We start from the raw sequence: 12,859 nt of genomic DNA, 5'->3' as shown, positions 1-12,859 counted from the left end.
CCACACCTAGTCTTTTTAAAATATTTTCAGTCATCTCATGGCTCCAAGAGCCCTGGAATGTGTATTTGACAGCTGTAGAGACTGACTTGCCAAGATGTGGTCTCAGCACTTTTCACTTTTTTCACTACATTTTACAATGAAATAACACTGGTCATGATCTAAAAGACAGAAAATAAAATTAAGATGGACAATGGGGCTCATCTTCACTCCTAAAAAAAAAAAAAAGGGGGAAGTTTGGATCAGACTGTTAATGATTAGACAAATAAAAATTATTTCAGAAGCATCTTCTTTTCCAATTTAACAATGATTACAGTGTTACATGTTAATTACCTGAACTATTCTCTATTTTGGGGCATCTGTGGTGGGTAGAACTGGAAAAGAGCCTCATATTTGCACACTCTGGGCAGACGGCTCCAGTGTGGGATCACACCGGGTCCAACAGCAGGACATTTGCCAAGGTAAAGGCTTTTTAGAAAATGAGAGATATAAGCTCTTTTAATTTGATAATGCATCTAGTTTTTATACTCCCACCTTTGTTTTGCCTTTTTTTCCACATTTGAATACTCAGAAAGGTTGTAATGAAACCTGACTAATCAGCATTTTCAGAGATGAATCTGATCTCCACAAGCTCTTTGGGAAAAATGATTGAGGCACATGGGTTTTCTAGTTCTGATTAGGAATCTGCGATCAAAAATTATGTTTACATAAAGAAACTTAAATATTATCAACAGCATTCAGCACTGCAGAATTGGCACTAATGATAAAAATTAAGTACTGGTGAATCACATTTTAAAATTTTAACACTTGAAACAACAACAACAATTTTCCCTTTTTAACACAAGAGCTGTGACTTCCTGATGAAAGTCTCAGAGGTATTTTCTTCTTCACCGGAAGGCATATTTCCCTCTAATTAATTAGGGTGAAGGACTGAGGCAAAGTGAAAGGATGAAGCAGAACCTGACTGCTCTCTGCAGCTCTGGCTGTTCTTTATAAACTGCAGAGAGAATTTTCCCCTGCAAAGGTATTTTACTGGGGTTTGAGCAGCTGGTTACAAAGTGGGGCCCCAGTTTTTGGCTCAGTGAAGTCTGAGCAGCACAGGTTTGCGCAGGTTGGCTCTGCACTGGCCAGACCCTCTTGTTCTGCCATGGTAGAAAGGCTCAGAACGTCCTAAGAAAGGGCTCAGGATCCCTTTTACTGCTTGCATTGAAACAAAATATTGATTGGGACAGTTTTTAATATGCTTCCTAAATTAATGTTTGGTTTTCTTCTTTTTTTTCTTCAAGGAATCCCAGCAGCTGAATTTTCGAAGCAGCTCATCAGCTCTGAAAACATTCCAGTCTCTATGTGACATTTCATATTCGTGTGAAAGGAGAAATACATTTTAACTGAATTGAGAAACACCTTTTATAAGCATGAGAGATAAAGAGGGAAGAGAGAGACTGTCCTACAGTCATATAAAAAGATCTTGGCAAACGATTCTGCCTTACTGAGATTGAATAAGGGATACAGCAGATATTTTGTCATTTGTTCCCTGGGTTTTTGACTGGCCAGAGCAGTGAGAGAAGCGTTACCATAAACATCTCTGAATTGCTGGAGGAAATTTTATTGTCTGCCAGATTCACAAATTGAAATCGATCTTCGTTCTACCACTACCAGTTTTGCCAAAGTTTCTGCAAAGTAGACATAACAAAATAGGGTAGCCTTTCAGGTTACTTCTGATTAAATTCATATCATTAAATTCAAACAAAAGTTTTTTTCTTCTTTTTTTTATCTGACTGCAACATATAATTTTAGTCAGCTAACACTAAATTAGACACCCACTCAGATTTATTATGATAAGAACATTCAGTAAGCTAATTTCAAGATGATGACTCCTATAAATTCTTATAATTTATTATTTAGTACTTTGGTTTTTAATCATTAAGTACGTGAAGACTTTGTAGGTCAAACCTGTATTAATGAAGACAGTAATCTATTTTTCAAACTCTCTGCTCCTCATCCACCTTTCAAATTGTAAATTAACAGAAATATCTTTAAACATATGTAGAAGAACAAAGGGAAAAATTTGGAGTATTTGCAGCACCATTTAACTAACCATTTCTGAGACCGTGTCTATTAAATCCACTTCCTCACAATTTTTGCAATTCTTACCAAAGGGAATGCTGAAATCAAACAAAACAAAAGATAGTCCTTAAATGAGCAATTTTAATAATCAGAACAGCAAAAATGAATGGAAATTATGCAAAGATAAGCACTAAAGTTTTCATTAGATTGTTACATTAGCACAAATGGGGTCATTTAGAAGAACTTTCTCTTGCTGGCCACAGGTTTCTGAAACTTAAATATTAACCATATGAATTTTTTAATAGGCAAGTAAAGATATCAGAGGGGAACTTCTCTTTCACTCAGGCCATGCTCAGCACGGGCTGTCTGATGGCTCCTCTGTCTGGGAGGGACTGGAGGGAGCTCTGCTGCCCTACATGCCTCTGATTGTTTGAAATCCCCATTCTGATTTTACAGATGCTGGTCCTCAGCACATATTGACCTTTTGCTTATTATGCTACATCTGTTTGTTTTTGCATCTAATGTTTCATTGTCCTCCATTCTCTGGTGCTTTCATTCCCCGTGGGACATTTAATCCTTACAGCAACACTGGACATTCTTTTCAGAAATGCATCGGGACTCTGAAAATCTGAATATATCACCCACAGTACAGCACATTAAACTACTCAAGAATGCTGTAAATCAGTTGAAATGTATTTTTAGGAAGAGCTCCTATAACTATTTCAGATCTCACACACACGCATTTATCTTCCGTTTGCTGTTGCAAACTTAGTGACTCATTTGTTACTGGGAATAATAGTTGTGTCATTTCTCCATGCAATTAATAAAGCTTTGTGCCATGGGTACCTAGTAAATGAAATTCACAACAGGAAACAAAGCCCTGCAAGCAAACTGCATTGCTACAGCTGCACCAGGTTACAGTGATTCACTGGTCCTTGCCCCCTTTAACCTTCCAGCACAGGAACAAATATTTTTGGAAAATATTTAATATTTTGCATGCATGAATAGACAACATTACAAATAACTTTATTCAGACTGTAGACAGGCTCCTCCAGAGTCAAAAATACATCTGGGTTTGATGGAAATCATGTGAAGAAGAATCTCGCCTTTAATCAGATGTATGGAAAAGAAGATGGAGGAAACAGGACAAAGGATTTAAAAAATGGAATCCTTCAGGCACTGACTGATTTAGCCATAGAATAAACCACTGATGATGACCACATATCTAGAACTAGAGCAGCAGACATTTCCTTGGTCCTCCAGTATTTTCACAATATAAACTCTGCCAAAAATTATTGTGTCTGGAGAGTGGGCTGGGGGGCCATGGGGGACAGGAAGGAATGATGGAAAGCAAGGAAGGAACTGGGTTAGATTTTGGCCAGGAAAAAAAGAAGAAAGGAATGGAAAACTGCAAGTCAGCATTTCTGTAAGTGTACTCGACCCAAGAGGGGTAAATAAACCACAGTCCAAAGGGAGATGAGGCAATGGTATTGGTCCCAGGAAAATGTAAGAAAGCACATGTTAGTGCAATCCCTGAGCATGGGCACCCTTGCTCTATGCTGGCTTTGTAAGCACCAGCACAAACCAACCACACAAGGGCAGAGGTTTGTCAGCCAGACTGCCTTCACCACCCATCTCAGTGTGAGTGGGCTCCTAGGAGCCTCACCCACACAGACAGCACAGAGCAAACCTTGGCTACCTCACTGCCTCCCCAAGGAGCCAATTCAGGAATCACCACAGAGATGAAACATAGAAAACTCCATGGCCTGAATGTCTTCAGATCCCACCAAAGGGAAAGCCCACCAGCACGAACAGAAGAATTCTGGACATTACCAAATTGGTAGGGGAAGGGCACTATCCATGAGTGGACAGCATTTCAAAGCCTCTCACCTCCAGCACTGATGTATGGGACCAAGTGGAGTCACCAGAGCCCCCTGGGTCATGGTGAAAGATGGGAGAATAAGCCAGACATCTTCCCCCATAGTGCCCTGCACTGGAAGATCCAGGTCCTGCCAAGGTATTCAAACCCCCAAAAACAAGGGTTTTCAAAATTTGGATACTAAATACTTTACATGTGGTGGGTCCCCCCTTCTATTACATCCAATAGCAAAACTAACTTATCATTCATTTACAAATCTTTAACAAGAATTTTACCAACAAAATGGTGGAGATGGCTAAACTGATGGCACTCCCTAAACCTCGGCATGATCACTCAAATCAACCTCTATTTTTTGAGGCATGTGGAAAGCCTTTGCCTCCTCTTTGTCTTAGGTTTCCAGTATAACCATTCATGACACAAGGAGAGAAAAAAATTCCAGCAAATTATGTACATGTGCATCCCTGCCTGGAGAAATCACTTCCAGGGAGATCAATCACAGAGGCCATTTTGTTCTTGGCTTCTGCAACTGGAAGTATTCATGTCATAGGATTTTTAATGATGCTCGAGTACTCCAAAATGTGGGGTTTGAGATGATGGAGGCGAACTTCTTTTGTTTTCGCTGAGAATCAAACTGCTCTCAGGGTGGCTGGTTTTGGGCAGCAGACCCTTCCTGCTGTGGTCTAGACCAAAACCAACAAATCTTTTTACAAAGGCCACTGCACAGCTGTGAAATGATAACTTTCAGGCACTGCAGATTTGGGTCATATTTGACCTAATGATCTAGAAGTGAAAGTCTCCTTAATCCCATTACTAACGCTCTGACTCATCCGGCTCCTGATTCTAAAAATGTCTGCTAAGTTCCTTAAAAAGTTACGTTTTAATCTGAGAACATTAATTACATTTAAAATTATGACTCCCCCATGATTTATAACCTTGTAGAAAATACTGCATTTTCATGTGTGGTTTTGCAATTTTCACTTCTATATACCTATCATTTTCCATTGTTTATTTTCCTTGATTGATGGTAGGGCTTTGGAGGTTTCCCATTATGAGCCTTATAATTATCACTGGTAATAGAGAAGCTCTTCCTATTATATTCAGTGAGACTGCCCAAATTATTCATTGTAGACCATTGGTACAGGACTACAAGGAAATAAGAATTTATTTCCAGTCTCAGGCATATGCTAGATAAGAGGATGTATTTATTTCTCCATGTTTCAAAAGGATTAAGGTTTGAAAAAATAAATATCACTTAGCTTGTCAGCATGCAGAACATTATGGTGCTGAGTTTAAAGTCCCTTTCCTGGGTTAAGTACGACAAATCTAAAAACGGGAGGGGGGAAATCTCAACTATATCCTTACTCAGCTAAATAAATGAATACTATAAATTTTAGCTGTTAAGCAGGTTTACAGAACAGACTGCACAAAACTGTATCTTGGCTTTAACAGTATAATGTGCTTATTTAGAGAAATGTTACAAAATTCCAGAAGTCCTTGACCCTTGGCTATACCAAGAGCTCACTGAATACATCATCTGGGTTTTGCTTAATTACACGTAATTAGGAAATGCAATTATGCTTTCAGTGTTACTCTGCCATTGCGAAGGAGTGTAGTGGACAGCAATAACATCAATAGGATACAGGTCTTGAAATGAAAAAAAATTACAGTCGACCTATACAAACAGACAAAACATAGGAAGACAACTAAACCTCAAAATAAAGGGAAAAAAAAAAAAAGCCTTTTGCTCTTGGCTGTAGAAAAATACATGTTTTAGAGGCATTTTTCCAGTCTTTTTGTTCAGAGCATCATTTAATTATATGCTCATTTGCATCAACAATCTGAGTGTCACCATTTTTTTTTTCCTCAATTACTTTGATATGCTAACTTTCTAACATATTTATGACCTTTTATCATTATTTCATATGCTAAACTTCATCCAGGCCATGGATTAGAGAATTACTTTAATTACGTCTTCTCTAAGAACTTAAAACATTTTCTTTGTGTGCTCCTCCCTATGCAAGTGGTGCTCAGGAACCATGATTAGGAACGCTGGCTGCAATAAGCTCATTCCCAAAGCAAAATTTACATGGCTTGGTAACGTGGGAAGGCAGCTATTTCACGCCTTGATGACTGCCCACCAAAGAAAACAGAGAGTAGATGAATGCAAGTTGACAAAACAGATATAAGGAAAAGAGATCTGATCATCTACTACATCACACTTCTGCTGCTTTTATCATGCTTTAACTGCCCATTATAGCAACCAGCCATAATAAAATAATACACTCCATTAAATAGATGCGTTACTTGTAATGTTTGTTCAGCGCTGAGGAATATTTCACCAAAGTATGAATTAATAATATGGCATTTAGTCTTTCACTGGGCTTTGCCCTCCAAAACTTCATGGAAAGACAAGGGTGAGGTCAGCTGCACTCAGCCCTGAGGGGTGGGAGGCAGAGGGTTGTCCTCTCAGACTGTGCTCCCGATCTGCCAGGGAATACTTTCCTGCCACTTTATGAGAGATTTCCAAACCAAGTTCCATCCTGAAGGTCAAACACAGGCAAAAGTGACTCTCCCAAATGCAGCCCTCTGGAGGCGACAGAAACCCGTGGCACAGAGGATGTCACTGGGGCGGTCACTGGGGTCAGCCCTTAAGCACCAGCAGGATGTGAGAACTTAATAGTCCCTGTCCCATCCTTCTTCCACTCAAACCAGCCCCATTCCCAGAGGCTTCAGTTGGGAGAGCACAGAAATACATCCCTCAGGGTGCATTCCATGTGTTCCCCAGGGGCACCCAACGCCTCCTGCCACTGGCCCTCGGTACAGTCGCCCTGGCAAACTGAAGGTGAAGCTTCTACTTAAGGGCAGCAACATTCTTTAGATATCTTTGCTTTAATCTCAAGAGCATCTGAAAATAGCAGCAATCTGCAGTAGCATTTCAATTAGTATTTACAGTCTGTTTCTATGTGGGCTAAAGTCTTAAATATTACAGCAGCAGGCTGATTTTAGGGGTTTTTAAGAATCTAACACTCCACAAATGTTATTGAGTTCTGTCATTAAAATATTAAACAGTAGCTTCGCCTTAAATACCAGAGGCAGTTTGAACTGCATATGCCCCCATCTTTTCCTTAGTGTTTAGCTCTGCTCCCATGCACTCTTAAACCATGTTTTGTTCCATGTTTTATTCCACAAGTAACTGCAAGAGCTAAGGAGGCGTGTGAAATAAATTCCTCTGTATAAAGTGCCTATCAGTTTATCAAACTTTCAGAACTCTTTTGAAAAATGCAGCAATCAGGCATCACATAATAAATTTATAAAATAAATGTAATATACACTAGATGTAATCTAGGCTATTTTTATCTGCATTATATATCTTACTATCTAATATAAACTACTTACATGTTATCAGATATAATTACTGAATATATTTACTATTTGGAAAAAAGATAGTGAATGAAGATAAAATGTAAGGGAATGCAAGTAATTCATTACTTTAATTGCTTCAAGAAGCTATGAGGATGTTATTCTGCTATTAAAATAAGTTCCTTAATTAATCAGCCAAACCTACTGACAAGAATCCTTAAATCCATTTTTACCAACAGCAATATATTTGACAAATGTATTTTTTGCAAATACAGGATGCATATGATAATTAGTTGTAATAAATTTATTTACAAACTGCACAGCATTCAGGGTATGATTAAAATGGGTGTGAAAACAAGGAAGCCCTTCTTTTATTTCCTCATCATATTCCAACTCTCTATGCTGGACAAGATTTTAGATTTTAACAAACTGTACAACAAGATGTTTGGGGTTTAGTCTGCAAAGCTGCTCCACTGACACCACTACACTTGTTTTTATATAGGGTTCTATACTTTTCTTCCAAAAAGTTTCTATAAATAATAAAAACAAAAACACTTTCAGATTATGAAAGGATTGTTCTAAGTACAAAGTGTTGTCTGCTACTCACTCAGCAGACCTCTATTAAACCCCCACAATTTGGCTTCAGAAATAAGTGGAGGAAAACCTTGCTGCACCTCCAAAGTGTTCAGCTTTGAGCTGTGCCAGAGTCCTTTGAACAAGCTTTATAAATGACATCCATATTTGTCCATTTTTTGACTTAAATTGCTTTTGGTTCAACTGCATGCAGCACTGAATTGCCTTGATGCAATGTCATATGGAATGACATAAAACAGAAAAAAGCAAGTTGCTGGCTAGGATTAGGAAAGAAAGGAGTCACGGCCCTCGTTCACTGCAGTAAATGTTGGAGAAAATGAAAATGAAACTTCTGTTAAGAGGTAATCTCTTCAAAGCTCGATAAGAGCAGGTGACATTTTACAAGTCTCAAGTTTTTCATGTTATATTTAGCAGGTACAATGAAACAATTTACATAGAGTCCAAGACTGTTCGTGTTCCTTTTCTCTTTTTCAGAGTAAAGGGACACATTCTGCAATTCACTGGGCTCTTAGCATGCAAGCTGAGGTTTAAAATCAGTTTCACACCAGGGCAGGGAATCTTCCCACAGTAAAGGCAAAGGCAAATCCCAGAATTTTTGAGGAATATTTTCATCTGCTCCCATTCTCTTCCTATTGGTAGGTTCCTGAACTATCCTCCTTCACAACTAAACCACTTCTCCCACTACATCCCAGGTATTTAAATGTTGTGGAGAAATTATTCTGAGAGATTAATAACTTTTGTAAGAGCAATGTCTGATCTGTATGGCATCCACCTTTCCATAAATCCCTTTAAAAATCCCACAAGGCAACTGAAAATGCAGTGTAGTTTTCTGCATATATTTTGATGACCGCAGACAGGAATGTGCCTTGTGAATCTGACACTTGAAGGACTTATTAAGAGCACCTGTAATTTGGATGTTGACTGGATATGCATGGACCTAATTGTGGTAGTTCACATCTTTCTTGTTTTATGCAACAAGAACAGTCACTAGTTTATTCACTGAAATTGAAGGAAAACCCACAACCTAGGAATTTATATAAGCAGGATAACAAAGTCTTGTTACACACAAAAACATCTATTTCCATGAACTCTTGGAAAGTTTTACAATTTTTAATCATCAATAAAATATTGAAACATTCGATGGGTAATTATTTTTGCCATTAAAAATCCTTTGGAATAACATTAAATTACATTATATAGAATGCATATTAAAGATGGATCTAGCTAATAATTTAGAAGAACCTCATAACATTCATTCTTTTACAGATAATCTCAAATTACTCAGAAATTGCTGTAATTCCCACATGATTATCACACAGTGATTTTGTGTTTATAGTAACACAAAAGCAAGGAAATTTAGGTGGTATAAGCTTACCAGCAAACATCACTTCTTTATTTATTTAAATATCTATTTAAGTGTCTGTGGCTTCCTAAAGTCTTACAAATATCCCCTGCTTCCCAAGACTGGTATAGGCAGGTGAGGTTAAGGCCTGTGAGGGGAGTGGAAACCAGGTTGGGGACAAGCATTTTTAAAAGTAGAGAGGCTGAATTCTGTAAATGACACTAAGAGAGACATGCAAAATTGGAACCTTGACCTCTTCCTCATTACCACGTAGTGATCATATTCACAGTGCTGCAGGATTTAAGGAAAACAATGTTTTCAAGACAAGTAGGTTAAAACTATTTCATTAAAATAGTGCAGCTCACTGTTTCGATTTCATTTTTCTAGGACTAGAATTTGATATCATTCTCACATTTTAGTGTGCACTTTTCAAATCATCCTAAGCAAGAATTCATACAAGTTTAATTATGAGTGGAGAATACGGCAGTTTTCAGCTGCTCTGGAAAGTTTGCCTTCTGCTTCCTATAAAGCCAACAAGAGGTTAACAGGAGCATGACAATTTTTTTTTTTTCCAGCAATAGGGGCCAACATTCAGTGCCTCTACAAGGGTGACTCTAGGGTGCAACAATGTATTTTTTTAAAAATGCAGATATTTATATTATATTATTATTATTATTACAGCAAGAGGCTTGTTGAAGGAGACAGAACATTTCTGAAAATTTGAGTGAACACAAATGGAAATGAATGCTCATAAGCTGGCAATTCCTTTTGGCAGTTTTTACAGTTATGCTAATATTAAAATAGATGGCCTTACTTCACTAGAATTAAGACTGATACCTGTAAGAAATTCAAGAGTAAAAAAATTAAACACTACAATGCAATGTATTGTACCTTTATATACTGCACACAATGAAATACGGATAATTTATTTTGGAGCCTAATATCTTCAGTAGAACTACTGATGTGCAGGAGTCAATAAATATCCTTAGTCTGATATTTAAGATGGCAAAGTCTTCAAGACCTAATAGGAGTTTTATCAAAGAAAAGTATATTAAATTTATGTATTAAATGAATGTCTCAAGGAGACAAGCAGTTCAGATTTGATCACACATATTTTATTAGGTAGAGGCCCAGCTTTGTACATCTGCGTATTCAGCAGTAGGATTAAGCTGATGCTGTGAATGGAAACCGAATGAACCCTTCGCTTTGTTTCTGTGCAAATCTCTTATATTGATATTCTATTTCTGAGACAATGAGAAGCAGTTTTAAGTGATGAAACCCCATCTCCTGTGGCGGAACTGGCAAGCTGGGTGTGCAGGAAGGTGAGGCAGGCAATGGGAAGTTGTGCAGCCTCCAGCAAGAGGCATTTAATTCACAGCAGACACTCCCCAGGTACTGTCAAGGATCCCGTGTCCGAAGTGAAACCTGTGTGAGTGAATGCAAATTGGGGACCCAGCAGTGACACACTGATTTGTGCCTAGAAAAACAAGAAATATCAAATGCAGATTTCCTTCTGAAAGCCTGACTGTTGCAAGTGAAACATTTGTGAAAACCCTGGACACACGAAGTTCATCCACTAGTCTCAGCTCCACGGACAATAGAAGTTCAGAAACCAGTCTGAACTAGAACAAAAGCAGTGGGATTTTGCCTCTCTGTAGCCATGCTCTCTTTTATCCCTGTGCTAAGCATATGGTTGCATTCAAACTCAGGACATTTTTGTCCCAGCTATGTCACAGATTTCAGGAATGGCTTTGCATAAGTCACTTGGCCTTTGTTCATTTTGCAGGCTGCAGAAAAAGCCAGCCTACTGCATTTTTTTCTCTTTTTGCAGCAGGGAAATACAATACTCCGATGAGCATAATAATTTATGTATCAAGCAGATGTGCAAAAGACAAGATCACAACCTTTACATCCAAACCCTGTTCCACTAATAGTACTAACATCCCATCTAACATACTTGCTTCAGTACAGTGATACATTTGTTTGCAATGATTGTTACATTGCTTTTGATTAATAATTAAAGAAAGATGCCTAACCCAGGAGGAAATCTTAGGGAATGACAGAAACATCCATTTATGATGGCAAGGAGGTAAAGTACTACAGCAGTCCCAAGAGAGCAGCCACAGCTCAGATGTTACCTCCAATACACACTGATGCCATCCTGCACTGTCAAATAAAACTGAACAGCACAATAGAGATATGTGACCAAAACTGTCAGCACCGATAGGTACTGCAGAAATTGTGTTAGGAAAATGGATGTACTAAAATTCAATTTTTGGATTGTATAAACGTTTAATTTGGCGACCTTGTAGGTCTTCTTGTAGAACAAGGGAGAGACCCCACAGTATTTAAAGAAAAAAGAAAAGAATAATCCATTTTTTGGCAATGCATATTTATCTCTTTATTTGCAATCCAGCTGACTGAGGATAAAAACTAGCTTGTACAACATGATGCCTTTGTTCCAGTCATCCTTTCTCCTTGCTTATAATGACCAGGATCACTGCTCGGGATTCCTCTGCACTCAGTCTGGGGGTGGGGGCAGAAAGGGAAACTCTTGTTTAGAATTTTATGATAACGACAATGCCAATAAATGTGTGGGCACCAACACATTTCCCTGCACAGACACAAAAAAAACTGGACAACCGAGTCCACAAAAAAAATAGATGCAAAGGTAATTTCTATGTGATTTTACTCTGAAGCTGTAGGCATACTTGTGCTTCACACTTCAGTCATGTCTTCAGGTTCTGAAGATGGTCCTGCTGAGGCTGCAGGCACAGCTTAATCTGTGTGAAGATTAAGGTTACCACCCTGAAATCCTCATGAACCATGGACATCCTCCAGTTGCTCATCATTGCCTTCCTGCCTTTTCCCAGCAGAACAACCAGACATCCCCAGAGTCCACCAACAGAAAAGTCAGCAATAAAAAGTTACCTAATTCCTGTTGGTCTTTTGGGTTAGCACAGACTTAGCCTTTGGTGCATCATGGGGTTCAGCCTCCCAGGAGGGAGCAGGAGGAAGGAGGCATCTGAGAAGGAGAGAGGGTTGTATTCCCAACCCTGGATCAGTCAGTCCTTCAAGGGCACTGATGTTATAGCAAGCAAAACTTTAAACCTTCCTAAGCACATTCATCACACAGGTAGGCTGTGTTTTCCAATTTGGTGTGATATACAACCTAGGATTAATCAGCATACATTGGAAACAAAACAAAACAAAAAAAAAACAACAACAACAACAAAAAAAGAAATCAACACATCAAAATTATTTCAAAATTATTTCAACCACCTGCACAATACCTCTTGATTGTCAAAATACATCCCTGGGCTGACAAATGGTAACAAGATTTCACATTAGGAAAAAAACGTGCCGTTGATGGACTTAAATCGCGCTGTCGGTTATGTACTGCCGTCGCCTTTTTCACAAGGCCACTTAAGCAGCAGTGATAATACAGTGCAGGAGAACCAAATTTATCACACTTCACCACAGCCCTGCACACTAATTCAGGACATAACAATCCAGCAGGCTGGAGTGCAGCTTCCTCCCAAGTGATCTTTTCATGCTTGCACTGCTCTGGCTCTCGTGTGGGTTTTGCCAATGACTTTGAGCTCCCTCTTCCCCTCCCG

The 12,859-nt window shown here is 38.7% G+C and overlaps 1 protein-coding gene across 2 annotated transcripts in view; it reads right to left on the bottom strand.

Moving 5' to 3' along the window:
- Positions 1-12,859, bottom strand: part of WWOX (WW domain containing oxidoreductase) — a 476,999-nt gene that overhangs the window by 178,911 nt on the left and 285,229 nt on the right. The window lies entirely within an intron of this gene.

Source organism: Chamaea fasciata, unplaced genomic scaffold (assembly GCF_029207755.1).
Source record: "Chamaea fasciata isolate MVZ Bird 193981 ecotype frontalis unplaced genomic scaffold, bChaFas1.0.hap1 SCAF_12, whole genome shotgun sequence".
Taxonomy (NCBI): domain Eukaryota; kingdom Metazoa; phylum Chordata; class Aves; order Passeriformes; family Sylviidae; genus Chamaea; species Chamaea fasciata.
Note: the sequence above shows the minus strand (reverse complement) of the source record. Positions and strands in the feature narration are given on the sequence as shown.